The sequence below is a fragment of the Ambystoma mexicanum genome, chromosome 8, assembly GCF_040938575.1.
Source record: "Ambystoma mexicanum isolate Mex_15411 chromosome 8, UKY_AmexF1_1, whole genome shotgun sequence".
NCBI classification, from domain to species: domain Eukaryota; kingdom Metazoa; phylum Chordata; class Amphibia; order Caudata; family Ambystomatidae; genus Ambystoma; species Ambystoma mexicanum.
Window position 1 is genome coordinate 61,483,583 of NC_090929.1, and position 12,805 is coordinate 61,496,387.

The window sequence follows — 12,805 nt, forward strand, 5'->3', positions numbered from 1 at the left end:
AAAGCTCTTCAGGCCTTTCAGCAACATCTACAGGGTCAAACGGTGCAGGTCCTCACAGACGGCACCACGGCCATGTTCTATCTGAAAAAGCAGGGAGGGACACACACTCTACGTCTGTCCAAGCTATCCCAAAAAATATGAAATGGGCACTCAAGCGGAACATGTTGCTAACATCTCAACACGTTCCAGGTGTACTAGATTCTCTGGCGCACACTAAACAGACACCCACTGCCAGAAGAATGCGAGTGGCAACTCGACAGATATCCTAGACAGAATATTCGAGGGGATTGGGTCCTCCGACGTATTCCATATCTATGACATGTAATCACCACAGCTGTGCTGCTTCGGAAACTTTTTTCTGCATCCTGCGTCGATGCGCCGTCGTCGAGGACCTCCTCCGACATCATCCGATGTGATAAGTAGGACGCCCGTAGCCTCAGTTCCGTTTTTTCCGCTAACGTGTTGCTTCGTGAATCTCGGTTAACGCCTCGACTCTTTGGAGTTCTGTTCTTCTCGGTTCTTCGAACCTGTTCGTTTTTGTGAAATCCTTCGTGTGAAGATGTCTTCTACTTCGTCTCCGACCCCGCGTCCAGGCTTCAAGAAGTGCGGGGAGTGTGGGTCCAAGATGTCGGTGACGGACTCGTACGACGCCTGCCTCTGGTGCCTCGGGGAGGCCCACGACACGGATGACTGTATCGACTGGCAGTCACTCACGTCCAAAGCCTTACGCGAACGTAAGAAGTTGTTGCCGGTAGGTCGGGTGTCCGAGCCCCGGAAGTCGAAGTCTGCGGGGCATTCGACGGATGATTCGAGAGGTGACTCTCTGCGTCATCGTCGGAAGTCTCGTGGGTCTCCTTCTAGGAGTCGGTCTCGCCACTCCTCAGCCTCTTCGAGGCATTCTCGGAAGCGCTGACACCGGTCGTCTTCCAGGTCCTCTTCGTAAGACTCTGCCCGGCACGTCTCTTACCCCACCAGCCGTGCGACGCCGGAGGAATGTTGCTTCCTTCGGGAAGAAAATGCTGGCGATTCTCGAGTCGCAGGGTACTAAGCCGTCCGCGCCCCAGAGTGGGGTCGGTCGTGAGAGGTCGAGAGACACCGCTCGCAAGAGTGGTCGGCACGAGTCACGGGAGAGGTCCCGTTCGGACAAGGAGACTCGTTCTCGACGTACCCGTTCCAGGTCCCGGTCCTCGACGCGTTCGAGACCATGTGCACCTGTGGGGTCTTCGAGGAAGACATCGACGTCTGAGGCGTTGAGGGCGTCGACAGGCTTTCTCGAGGCTCCGGCTCCGAGGAAGTTGTCGAAGCCGTCGACGCTCAGGTCGTCGAAGGACATGCTCGAGGCTCCGGCTTCGAGGGCTGTGTCGACGCCGCCGATGCTGGCGGCGCTGCATCTGACGTCGACGCCGATTTACTCGAAGCCGATGTCTGTTCTCTCAACGCCGGCGCCGATTCGCTCGACGCCTTTCGTGTCGGAGGTACCCCGTGGCACGGGGGAACCCCCTAGGAAGGCTCTGGTTAATAGCAAGCACTCTCGGGTGCCTTCTTTTCGCCACCTGGAATATATTTCAGAGGCGGATGAGGATTCTGATGGCCTGGTTCCTAGTCAGGTTCCAGATGAAATTGTCTCGGGCCATAGTCAGTTTGACAATTTGAGGCAGTCACTGCATGATGCCAGTGGACTGGACACCTCTCCGGAGGTGGAGTTTTGTAGGCCTGAGCCTGGCTCTCATGCCGATTCCTCGTACCGGCGCCTTATGGCTAGGGTTTCTGAGTACTTGGGATGGTCTGCTCCCCCAGGGGAGTTTGTGCAGGATGATCTCACGGACATCCTTGATGTTGGTCCCCCAACTGACCCGGTACTGCCGTTCCATATGGCTTTACAGAGAAGGGTGGCCGCGGCTTGGACTGCTCCGGAGAGTCTCCCGGCGGTGGGCAGGTCCTTGTCGCGAAAATACCGTCCAGCCAGTAGCGACCCCTGCTACTTGACCAGGCACCCCACTCCGGAGACTTTGGTGGTGCAGGCGGCCACGGCCCCGGCAAAGCAGGCGTCGTACCCTACCATCCCTCCTGATAGGGACGACAAACGTTTTGATGGCTGGGCGAAGAATGTGTTTTCTTCTGGTGGTATGGCGCTTCAGGCGGCCAACTCCATTTGTGCCTTGTCTCGTTTCACACACACTCTGTGGAACTGTGTTGCGTTAGCGGCTGAACATATTCCCGAAGTGGACGAGCGGGAGGTTTCCTTGCTATGGTCCAGGATGGTAAGGATGCCATGTGTGAGTCCGTTCAGTCGGGTTTGGACTTAGCTGAATGCGTCAGTAGGTCCATGGCGGCGAGCACCGTGATACGCAGGTTTGCGTGGTTACGGAAGTCGGGGTTTGCTCCTGATGTGCAGTCCCGGCTCCTCAACATGCCCTTTGACGGTGAACACCTTTTTGGCAGCAAGGCTGACGAGAGCCTTGAGAGGTTGCAGACCTCAAAAGCTGCAGCGAAGTCGTTGGGCGCTGCAGTTCGCCAACCTCCGCCTTTTCGTCCTAGGGGACAGCAGTGGAGGGGTGGTTCCTTTCGCTATTACTCGTCCTTCAGTAAAGCGAGAGGAGCTGGCAGTCAAAGAGGCCAACGCAGGGCTACCAGAGGTGGACGACAGGGTACCCGTGGTGCCAAGGCCGCTCGGGCAGTTGCCTCTTTGCCCTCAGGTAACGCTGCAGCCGCTCCCACTCAGTCGTGAGGCCATGTCCCATGGTTCGCCGGTTGGGGGAAGGCTGGCGCAGCATCTTGTAGAGTGGCAAGCCATTACTTCAGATGTGTGGGTTCTGGAGATCATAACCCACGGCTACTGTCTTCCCTTTCGGCACAGGCCTCGCGACAATCCATCGGGGAACCTCTTTGCAGAGTCCGGATCCGCTCCTTGCGCAGGAAATTCAAGCCTTGCTGGAGAAAGGCGCCATAGAACTGGTGCCTGTAGCGGAGAGGAACAAGGGATGGTATTCCCCCTTATTTTTTGATTTCGAAGGAAGACGGGGGATTGAGACCCATCATGGACTTGCGCGGTTTGAACAAACTCCTCAGGAAGGACAAGTTCAAGATGGTTACTCTCTCTCAAGTCCTCCAGGCCCTTCAGCTTCAGGACTGGTTGGTGTCACTCGACCTCAAGGATTCTTACTTCCATGTGCCGATCCATCCCAAGCACAAGAAGTACCTGAGGTACGCGGTTGGCGACTCGCACTTTCAGTTTCGGGTCCTGCCGTTCGGATTGACCTCCGCCCCGAGGGTTTTCACCAAGCTCATGGTGGTGGTGGCAGCGCATCTCAGGCAAGGGGGGATTCACGTCTACCCCTACCTGGACGATTGGTTGATCAGGGGGAGCTCGCCTGAGCAAGTCCTGGATCATCTGTCCATCACCTGCCACTCCCTTCACAAGCTGGGCTTCTCCCTCAATTTAAAGAAGTCCCATTTGATGCCAACACAGCGGCTTCAGTACATCGGGGCAGTGTTTTCCTCCCCAGGTGAGGGCTCTTCACATTCAGCAGATGGTGCACAAGTTTCAGCATGCCCAGACGCTCCCAGCGTTCGAGTTCTTGAGGTTGCTCGGCCTCATGGCATCCTGCATTCTTCTGGTGCCATAGGCTCGCCTGCAGATGAGATCTTTGCAGTGGGCACTCAAGACGCAATGGTCGCAGTCCTCCGGCAGGATGTCGGACCCGGTTCAGGTGCCGCCCTCGGTCGCCCGGTAACGATCGTAGCGGACGCGTCCCTCACAGGATGGGGAGCTCATGCCAATGAGTTGACTGTCAACGGTCGTTGGTCTCCGTCGGAGTCCAGACTCCATATCAATCTGTTGGAGCTGAGGGCCGTCAGGCTAGCCCTGAAGGCTTTTCTGCCGACTGTGCGAGGAAAGAGTGTCCTGATCCTGACGGACAACACAGTGGCCATGCACTACCTCAACAAAAAGGGGGGGCAGGGTCACTTCCTCTGTGCAGGGAGGCGATGCAGCTCGAGTTCTGGGCCATCCAGCAGAAAGTTTCGATCTCGGCAGTTCATCTGGCCGGAGACGAAAACGTGACGGCGGACGCTCTGAGCAGGCAGAGCGCGATCTCTCACGAGTGGGAGTTGGCTCAGGAGATTCTCCTGGAGATCTTCGCCCTTTGGGGGACCCCTCAAGTGGATCTCTTTGCCTCCAGTGTCAACCGGAAGTGCGAAAGGTTTTGCTCGTGGGAATTTCCTCCAAAAGGAGCCTTAGGAGACGCGTTCGTGGTGGAGTGGTCATTCCCGCTGCCGTACGCGTTTCCTCCAGTCCCCGTCATCCCGCAAGTGCTGCAGAGGTTACGGAAGTTCGGTTCCCGGATGATCCTCATTGCTCCGGCGTGGGCTCGGAGGACGTGGTACCCGGACCTTCTCGACTTGTCCATCTGCCCTCCAGGTCGTCTTCCCTACCGAGACGATCTGCTCTCACGGGAGGGGGGTCAGGTTCTCCATCCAGAGGTCAGATCCCTCAACCTTCACGCTTGGCTTCTGAAAGGTTGAGGTATAAGGATTGGGACCTCCCTGAAGACGTGATGGAGGTGTTGCTTTCGGCCCGAAGGCCAGCAGCAAAGTCTCTGTACCGTTGGCGTAAGTTCTGCGACTGGTGCAGAGTTCAGAATGTGGATCCTTTTGCATGTGACATCCCCATGGTTCTGTCCTTTTTACTTTCTTTGGCCCACAGGGGCTTGCAAGTGGGTACCATTAAGGGTTACCTGGCGGCGCTGTCCATCTTTAAGCGCTCGTCTGAAGAGTGTTCTTAATTTAAAATCCCTTTAATTTCACAGTTTCTGAAAGGGCTCACTAATGTGTTCCCTCCGTCACCTTTCCTGGTGCCCGGTTGGGATTTAAACCTTGTTCTTAAGTTTCTTATGGGTGCTCCGTTTGAGCCTTTACATTCTTGCCCTTTGAGGCTGTTAACTCTGAAAACTGTGTTTTTAGTTGCGGTTACTTCCGCTCGCAGAGTGAGTGAGTGAGTTACAGGCACTTTCAGTTAAGCCACCCTTCACTGTATTTCACAAGGACAGGGTTGTCCTTAAAGTTCGTCCGAAGGTAGTGACGGAATTTCATTTGGCCCAGAAGATTGTTCTTCCGGCATTCTATCCTCCTCCGCATCCTGGTAAGGAAGAGGAGACGCTCCATAGGCTTGATCCTAGGAGAGCTTTAAGCTTTTATGTTTCATGCATGTCCTGGGTCAGAGTGGACGATCAACTCTTTATTGGTTGCGCTGGAAAGCGTTTGGGGCAAGCTGTGACGAAACAGACTTTGTCTCGCTGGATTATTTTGGCCATCTCGGAGTGTTACCGCTTGGCGGGTAAGGACCCACCGGCTGGCTTGCGGGCCCATTCTACCAGGGTTATGGCTGCATATACTGCCCTGCAGAGGGGTGTTCCTATTCGCAACATCTGTGATGCAGCCACCTGGGCTTCAGTACATACATTTGTACGTCACTATTCCCTCGATTCCATCCGAGGACAGGATCTGGCCTTTGTCAAGGCGGTCCTTTGCTCTATTTGATTGGCAATTCTAAATTTTTATTCTAAATTCTTTCCCTCCTCCTTGCTCTGGTACTGCTTAGGGAGTCTGTCATAGATATGGAATACCTCGGAGGACCCAATCCCCTCGAAGAACAAGTTACTTTCTTACCTGGTAATGTTCTTTCGATGGGATGGTCCGACGACGTATTCCATATCGCTCCCTCCCTGCCTTCCCCGCTGCAGAATTTCTTTTGCGATTGCAGCTTACGTTCCGCAAGGCTTTGTGTCTGACTGGCAGTTGACTAATGTCACACGTTCTGGGGGTTAAAACTACAACTGAGGCTACGGGCGTCGTGCGTCCTACTTATCACATCGGATGACGTCGGACGTCCGAGGAGGTCCTCGACGACGGCGCATCGACGTCATCGACGCAGGACGCAGACGCCGAAAAAAGTTTCCGAAGCAGCACAGCTGTGGTGATTACATGTCATAGATATGGAATATGTCGTTGGACCATCCCATCGAAAGAACGTTACCAGGTAAGAAAGTAACTTGTTCTTCTCACTTTGGAGTCACCCTCCACTAGACTTGTTTGTCACAAAGCAAAACGCACAATGCCCAGACCAGGTTTCCCCAGCCAGGATCCAAGGGGGAATGCCCGTGGATGAACTGGTCATGGAAATGTGCTTACGCTCATGACACCACTCCTGAGCAGGATGGTGCACAAGATGCACCACGAACAAGTAACCCTGATCCTGGTTGCTCCTATGTGTGAGACAGCCTTGGTTTCCACATCTGCTCAAACTGGCGATGTGACCCATTCAAGCTCCCGTGCTCGTACACCATATTGACACAACACAAAGGGGCATCCCTCCACCCACGCCCACAATCAATGAACTTGGCAGCTTGACTCCTCGTCATAAAGTTTGGCCACTTAAACCTTACACAAAGGTGTATGGATATCCTTAGAGGCACGAAAACCCAACACCAGACACTATTTTAATAAGTGGAAACGATTCGTGATGTGGTGCACATCACAATCCTTAAACCCATTAGAATGTTCTCCAGCTAACATTCTTTACTACATGCTTTATTTACTATACTCTGGCCTAGTATTTAACTCCTTAAACTGGCACCTGCCAGCTCAATCGGCTTACACCACTTCACAAAACAAGGTGTCCTGGTGGAAAGTGCCTGTCATTAAGGCATTCATGGAAGGGGTAAAGAGGCCATACCGCCCAATTTGCAACTCTTCCCCTGGGGGTTGGGATCTCAATGTTGTGCTCTCCAAACTCATGGGTCCACCCTTTGAGCCTATGCACAAATCCAGCCTAAAGCATCTACCTATAAAACTGCATTCCTGGAAGTTATCACCCCCCTAAAACGAGTCAGTGAGTTACAGGCTTTGTCCGTACAAGAACCATTTTTCATTATACAGAAGGACATGGTTGTCCTCCGAGCACGCACTAGGTTTTCACCCAAGTTCATTTCAAAGTTTCATGTAAACCAATCTATAGAACTTCCAACCTTCTTTCAAAATCCATCAAACTCTGCAGAAAGAAGCCTCCATACACCAGGTGTATGGAGTGTGGTCTTGTACTATGTGAACGAAACCCCTAGGGAAAACAGACCAACTCTTTGTTTCCATAGCGCCTGGTAGAGAAGGCGATCACATATCAAAGAGTGCCATCTCCAGATGAGTCTGGTGCATACAACTCTATTCCCTATCCAAGAAGGTTCTACCTTTTACCCCAAGGGCACACTCTACCAGAGGTACAGGGGCTGTTTTAGCATGCATTGCAAACGTCCCTCTGGAAGCTATCTACAAAGCTGCTACATAGAGTTCCATCCATATGTTCAGACAGCATTGACACACATTCTAAAGCAGATGCACAAGTGGGACAAGCAATTCTAAAACATCTTTGCCGCTGTACCTTCTAATTTCCCACCTCCTTCTCCAGATACTGCTCGCTAATCTATGCAGAGGATGCAATCCAAGCAGATCTACAAGCTGTAGAAGGGATACATTACTCACCATAATCGTATTTCTGGTGCTTGTATCTGCTTATATTCACATACGCCCACCCTTCCTGGAGTAGAAGGCGCATGGATGTTTTCTGGGTTATCGCTATTTCTGCTTTCACATCTGTACTCACGCTATACTTCATGCAACCTAATGTCAGAAACAAAGAATCTGAGAGACCTTGACGCGTGAAGGACCATGGGTACAGTACACGTCACACTAGGGATAGTATTATTAATCACACGCTGTCCACGTCCGTTTTAGAGTTTCGAAAACGAATCTTGTAATACTCTTGACTTCCACTAGATGTCGGACTATGCAGAGCATGTGAATCTAAGCAGATACAAGCACCAGAAATAAATTACAGTGAGTAATGTATCCCATATTGGTACCAACAGGGTCTACTACCTTTTTGAATTACTTATTGTAATCTAAAAGTAACTAACTGTGGTTTTACTCCCCAAGAATAACTTAATGCCATTCTGAATGTGTTACCCCTTGACTGCTTATTGTAATCTAAAATAGGTTTTACTTTGGTTTGTAGGTATTGAGTTGGTTTTTAAAGTTGTTTATATGTTTTAGTACTTACCTTCCCAATATTTATCTGACCCTACTTGTATTTAAATCATTTATTTTTACAGTACATAGTGTTTCAGTGTTTATTTGGACCATATGTGTGCCACAATTTCTTTCTACCAAGCTACAGCCCTCACTCCCTCCTGGACACTGTCTACACGACCAAATGTTCTCAGGTGGTACAGCCTTATAGCAAGAGTGGAGTTCTGTACTGCCTCATGTATGCTTTTATGAAGCCCTTATTTCTACTTTAGAAAAACTGTCCTAACAAAGACGGTTTTAGGAAGCCTAAAAAACCTGGCGAGTACAAGCCTTTTTTAGGAGCTGTTCACTGGATACGAACAGCCACCCTGTGCCTGGGATCATATACTGTTAAGGAGTGAAAAGGGTTGCAGTAGCAGGGTGATTTCAGTAGATGGTCCACCTCCTCCCCCCCCCCCCACCAAGGCCATTGATCAAAAGTGAAGAAGCTAGGGGGAGGTAAAATGATTCTAAATGGGAACGACAGAATTCCCATAAATGAAATGTTTTCTTAACATTAATTGTTATTTATTTTATTGCTTATGGTTTAACAATTACAGAGAATGAAAAATATCAACCAACACAGAACATTTCATTTAGAATTCCTTTAATACAGTTATTAAAAATCAGTTATTTTAAGACTTTAAAACAGTTTGATTATCGGAATCCAATGGATAAACAATGTTGAATTGATCGATCTAGCGAAGGCTCGCTACTGTTTAAAATCATTGACCAAAACTGTTCAGCGTTTAAAAAACAGTCGTCATGTGGTGAACTTCAGCTACAGCATTACATTCAATTACAAGATGGTAGATTGTTTCCACATGCAATGCACAGTTTCTACAAATATGCTCAGGGCGAGGAATCCCCTGCCTAGCACCAACTACTTCTTTAGTTCAAAGGAAATTTAGTTTAAAACTAACATATCAAATCTGTGCTTTCTTGACGAATGCAGTTTAAGATATGAAGGCATTTCATTGAAAGCTTGTACCTCATACTACAAATGATAAAAAAGAAAATTCATTGCTAGAACTCTATTCTTAATCCAATAATATTCAAATATGCGTTTTTTACTATTAATTGATGGTAACATAAAGTCCTGACAGTCTACCTCGTAGTCCCCCAAAATCCTCAAAGACTTAGAACCTTTTGTTCAAAACTTTACAAGCATTACTAGTCAGTACGGTACTTGGTGCAATTATCAAACAGTTCTCAAGGGGTTTCACAATTATTTTCAGCAGTTGCAATCTCTTCCAGTACACACGAGCTTGTAATTAAATCAAACCTATTTCATGTCGAATGCCTGCTATGGGGGTTCCTTTAGGAAGCATAAGTAACCTTTTCCATAATAATGTTTTGCAAACTTTTCTACCCGCTAGTTAAAAGACCTGAATCAACTCCATAAAGCAGGTGGGGAATCGTTTTTTGATGATAGAATTTTGCTACCGGGACTGCCGAGAATCTTCCACATTTCCTGTCAAAGGCTAGTAACTCGGAGGAATTACATTTTTATTTGTCATCTTTTTTAAGTCTGTTTGAATTTACCTTTTTGCAAAGATATGCACTCATAAATATTTAAAACGTGAGACCACTTACAAACGGGTGTGGTCAATAGACCAGTTAAAGTTAAGTTTCCTTTTTTGTATAATTTATCATTACAATTTTTTATTTAAAAACATTGAATGTCATTAGGTAAGCATGTATGGCTGTCGTAGATCGCTGTAAGCCAATTGGGGTGAAGTCAAACAAGACTATATCATCAGCGTAAGCCAATTTATCTGAAGATGCCCTAACTTTGGAGGAAAATTTCGTAAATTCTTAAAGACTTTACCAAGATCATTGAGATAAATGTTAAATAAGAATGGCGCCAGGACACATCCCTGGCGCAGGCCCCAGTGAGTATTTATCCATCTCGAATAGTTACCCTTTTGATCGAACTGGACTCTTACCTGGTGTTAGGGAGAATTCTCATCTATGGCTAATTTCCCTCACCTAGTGAGTCCTCCAGCAGCTTTGCTGGACTTCTGGAGTTTATTTTTTTTCCACTTGGTAAGAGTGAGAGCTTTCCCCCCACTCTTACCTGTGTTTTGCTATGTGTTTCTCTCTGTTTTTGTGATTGTGGACTCTGAAGCACACCACTTCAGCAGCCCCCTTTTTGTGTCACATAGAACCTTCCGTGCAGTGGCACAGGGTTGTCTTTAAGACTTCCCTCGACTCCATTTCTGAGGAGACAACTGTCCGCCAGAAAAGGGTAAAGTTACCATTAACTTTACTTAGTCAATCTACCACAGATCCAGTACACTCCATCATCCATGGAGTACTGGAAAGGGTTAACTCATATCCCTTTTTATCTGTACCTCCTAGAGCATTGTTTCGCTCTTTTAACATTTAGACTTGGCTGGTGGCAGTGGTATCTACCCTAACTTTTCTACCGCGATTATATTAGATAAACGTGGTAGTGTTCTTGGCCATTATATTAGCCTCGAACATAAACCCGCTTGACCAAATCGTCTTTCTTTTGGCTGCGGTTGGGTTTATTCTCCATTTCTTTTTGTTAAAGTCCTTCTTGTGTTTTACTCTGCGCGGCAAACTAGGTTTGCCTTCTTTGTTCACTGTCTTTTGGCGGGCTTCTACTCGGAAGCCCTCCTCAAGGCGCCTGGGTGTCTAGGAGGGCTGAATGTGAGGGAGGGGTGTAGTCACCCCCTGCAAAGGGTATCCTAGGAAACCCAAGTCGCACTTTGTCATGATTGGCCAGGGTAGTTGTCTGGGCTGGACAACCCCCCTGCTGGGTGATTGGCAGCCAGGCTGTGTGAATGGGGGTTTTTCGCATAAAAGGCAGGTCTCTTGGGCTAGAAGTCAGAGTGTCTCCACTGGAACTACAAGGAACCGAAGAGAAGCGGAGAGAACGACGACGGCTGCTGCAACTACCCGTCCCGGTGAAGCCCTGCTGCAGTCCTGAGCTATCTTTCCTTCAACGACTTAGAGAATATCCAGTCCGGAGTCCTCTTCCCTTGAGCTTGGTGGGGATAACCAGCTCATCTTCTACAGCCAGAGGATCCTCTTCCTTGGTCGAAATCGCTGCACACTGCTGTAGTGGTCCGGATAGCCACCTGAAGAGCCTCTCCTGTTTTTAAGGAGCGCACCTTTTATTCCTTGTCGCTGCTGCCGGCTTCATCCCTGTGTGGTGCAGACCCCCTTCAGACGACGTCCTTCACAGCGAAGCTCCAGGAATCATTGGTCTGCGGGAAACCAACAGGAACAACTGCCAGGGCACCAGCTGCACCACTGGAACAAGGTACTGTGTTCTGTTGAGAAAACTGGGTGAATCCCCTTTTCTTCATTTCCAAGGCTTGCCCTTGTCTTCCCTCCTTCTTATAACTTTTACTTCTGAACATTGACAATATCAAAGTACTTTTGGCTACGTTGAATCGTGAACTGTTTGACCGTGTGATCTTCGGCAACTGGCCCCGGTGTCTTTCGACCCTGGCTCCGGCCCTTTGACTTTTGAATTCCTGTCTTTGAGCGTTTCTTGATTCTGCCTGCCTAACCAAAATATTGCCTGTGATTTTTGTCTCCAACTCCCTCTGGGTATCTCAAGTGCTAAGTGTGTTTTTCCCCCGGTAGCATTTCATGTCACGGATACGCGTTTGTTTAGTAGACCGAACTGTCAAAAAGTGATCGCAGTCGTATTCGCGGTAAAGTGTTTTGTTCGTAACACCGGTTCATTCAAACCCAGGGTGCTTACCTTGAGACTTAATGTACAAAGTGAATTGTTTAGTTGTGGTATATTTAATGTGTGGTTTTTATTTAAGTTTAATAGAAGTGTTGTGTTTATAACGAATGGTTAAAAAATAAATGTACTTATAATTTTTTACCTGAAACCTTGAGTCAGTGTTTGCTTGAGTCACAGTAATTGTGGTCCCTTCGTGTAATCTCTGCTACTGCTCATATACTCTTGAGATAAGCCTGGCTGCTCCGCCACTGCTACCACTCTGACATAGTAGTACAGGCTTGTACCAAAGGTGAAACTTGTATTGCCACCTGTAGTCTTAATCGTGTGTAGTGGTCCCTAAGGGCACTGCACAGGATTCTGCCTAACACCTGGGTCTCAGAATGAAGCACAATAAGCATAGTGATGATGCCATGGGGACAACCCAAATCGTGAAGCTTATTCCAGAGAAGGGAATGATTTACCCTATCGAATGCCTGCGAGATATCTAAAAAGGCACAATAAAGTACATTTTTTTCCAAAGTGGCCTGGAATTGTAGCAGAGGAATTGCAAAACAATTCGGTATAGTGTTTCAACCAGGCCGAAAACCAGATTGGTATTTATCAAAACAGCCATTCGCTATAGCCCAGAACTGTAACATTTTCAAAATGAGTGCCCCAAAGATTTTACTCTATCCAATAGGGAAACAAGGTGATAGATGGAATTAGTCGATCACCCTTTTTGTAGATCACAACTACTGGAGCTTTCTTCCATGACGGGGAGTGTTTATTAAACCTCAAGATGTCTTGGAATAGAACAGTCAAAAATGCAGAACAAAGATTGACATTTGACTTTAATGTAGCATTTGCCAACCCGTCTGTGCCCGGGGCCTTCGAGGCTTTACTGTTTTTAATTCAGCCTTTGATGTCTTCGAATTCAGCCTCAAGATGTTCAGAGCAACATATATAGTAAACGGG

At 48.4% G+C, this 12,805-nt stretch overlaps 1 protein-coding gene across 3 annotated transcripts in view; it reads left to right on the forward strand.

Moving 5' to 3' along the window:
- The window catches only part of NUP214 (nucleoporin 214), a 1,006,718-nt gene that overhangs the window by 364,268 nt on the left and 629,645 nt on the right, over positions 1-12,805 (forward strand). The gene's annotated exons all lie outside the window — the stretch shown is intronic.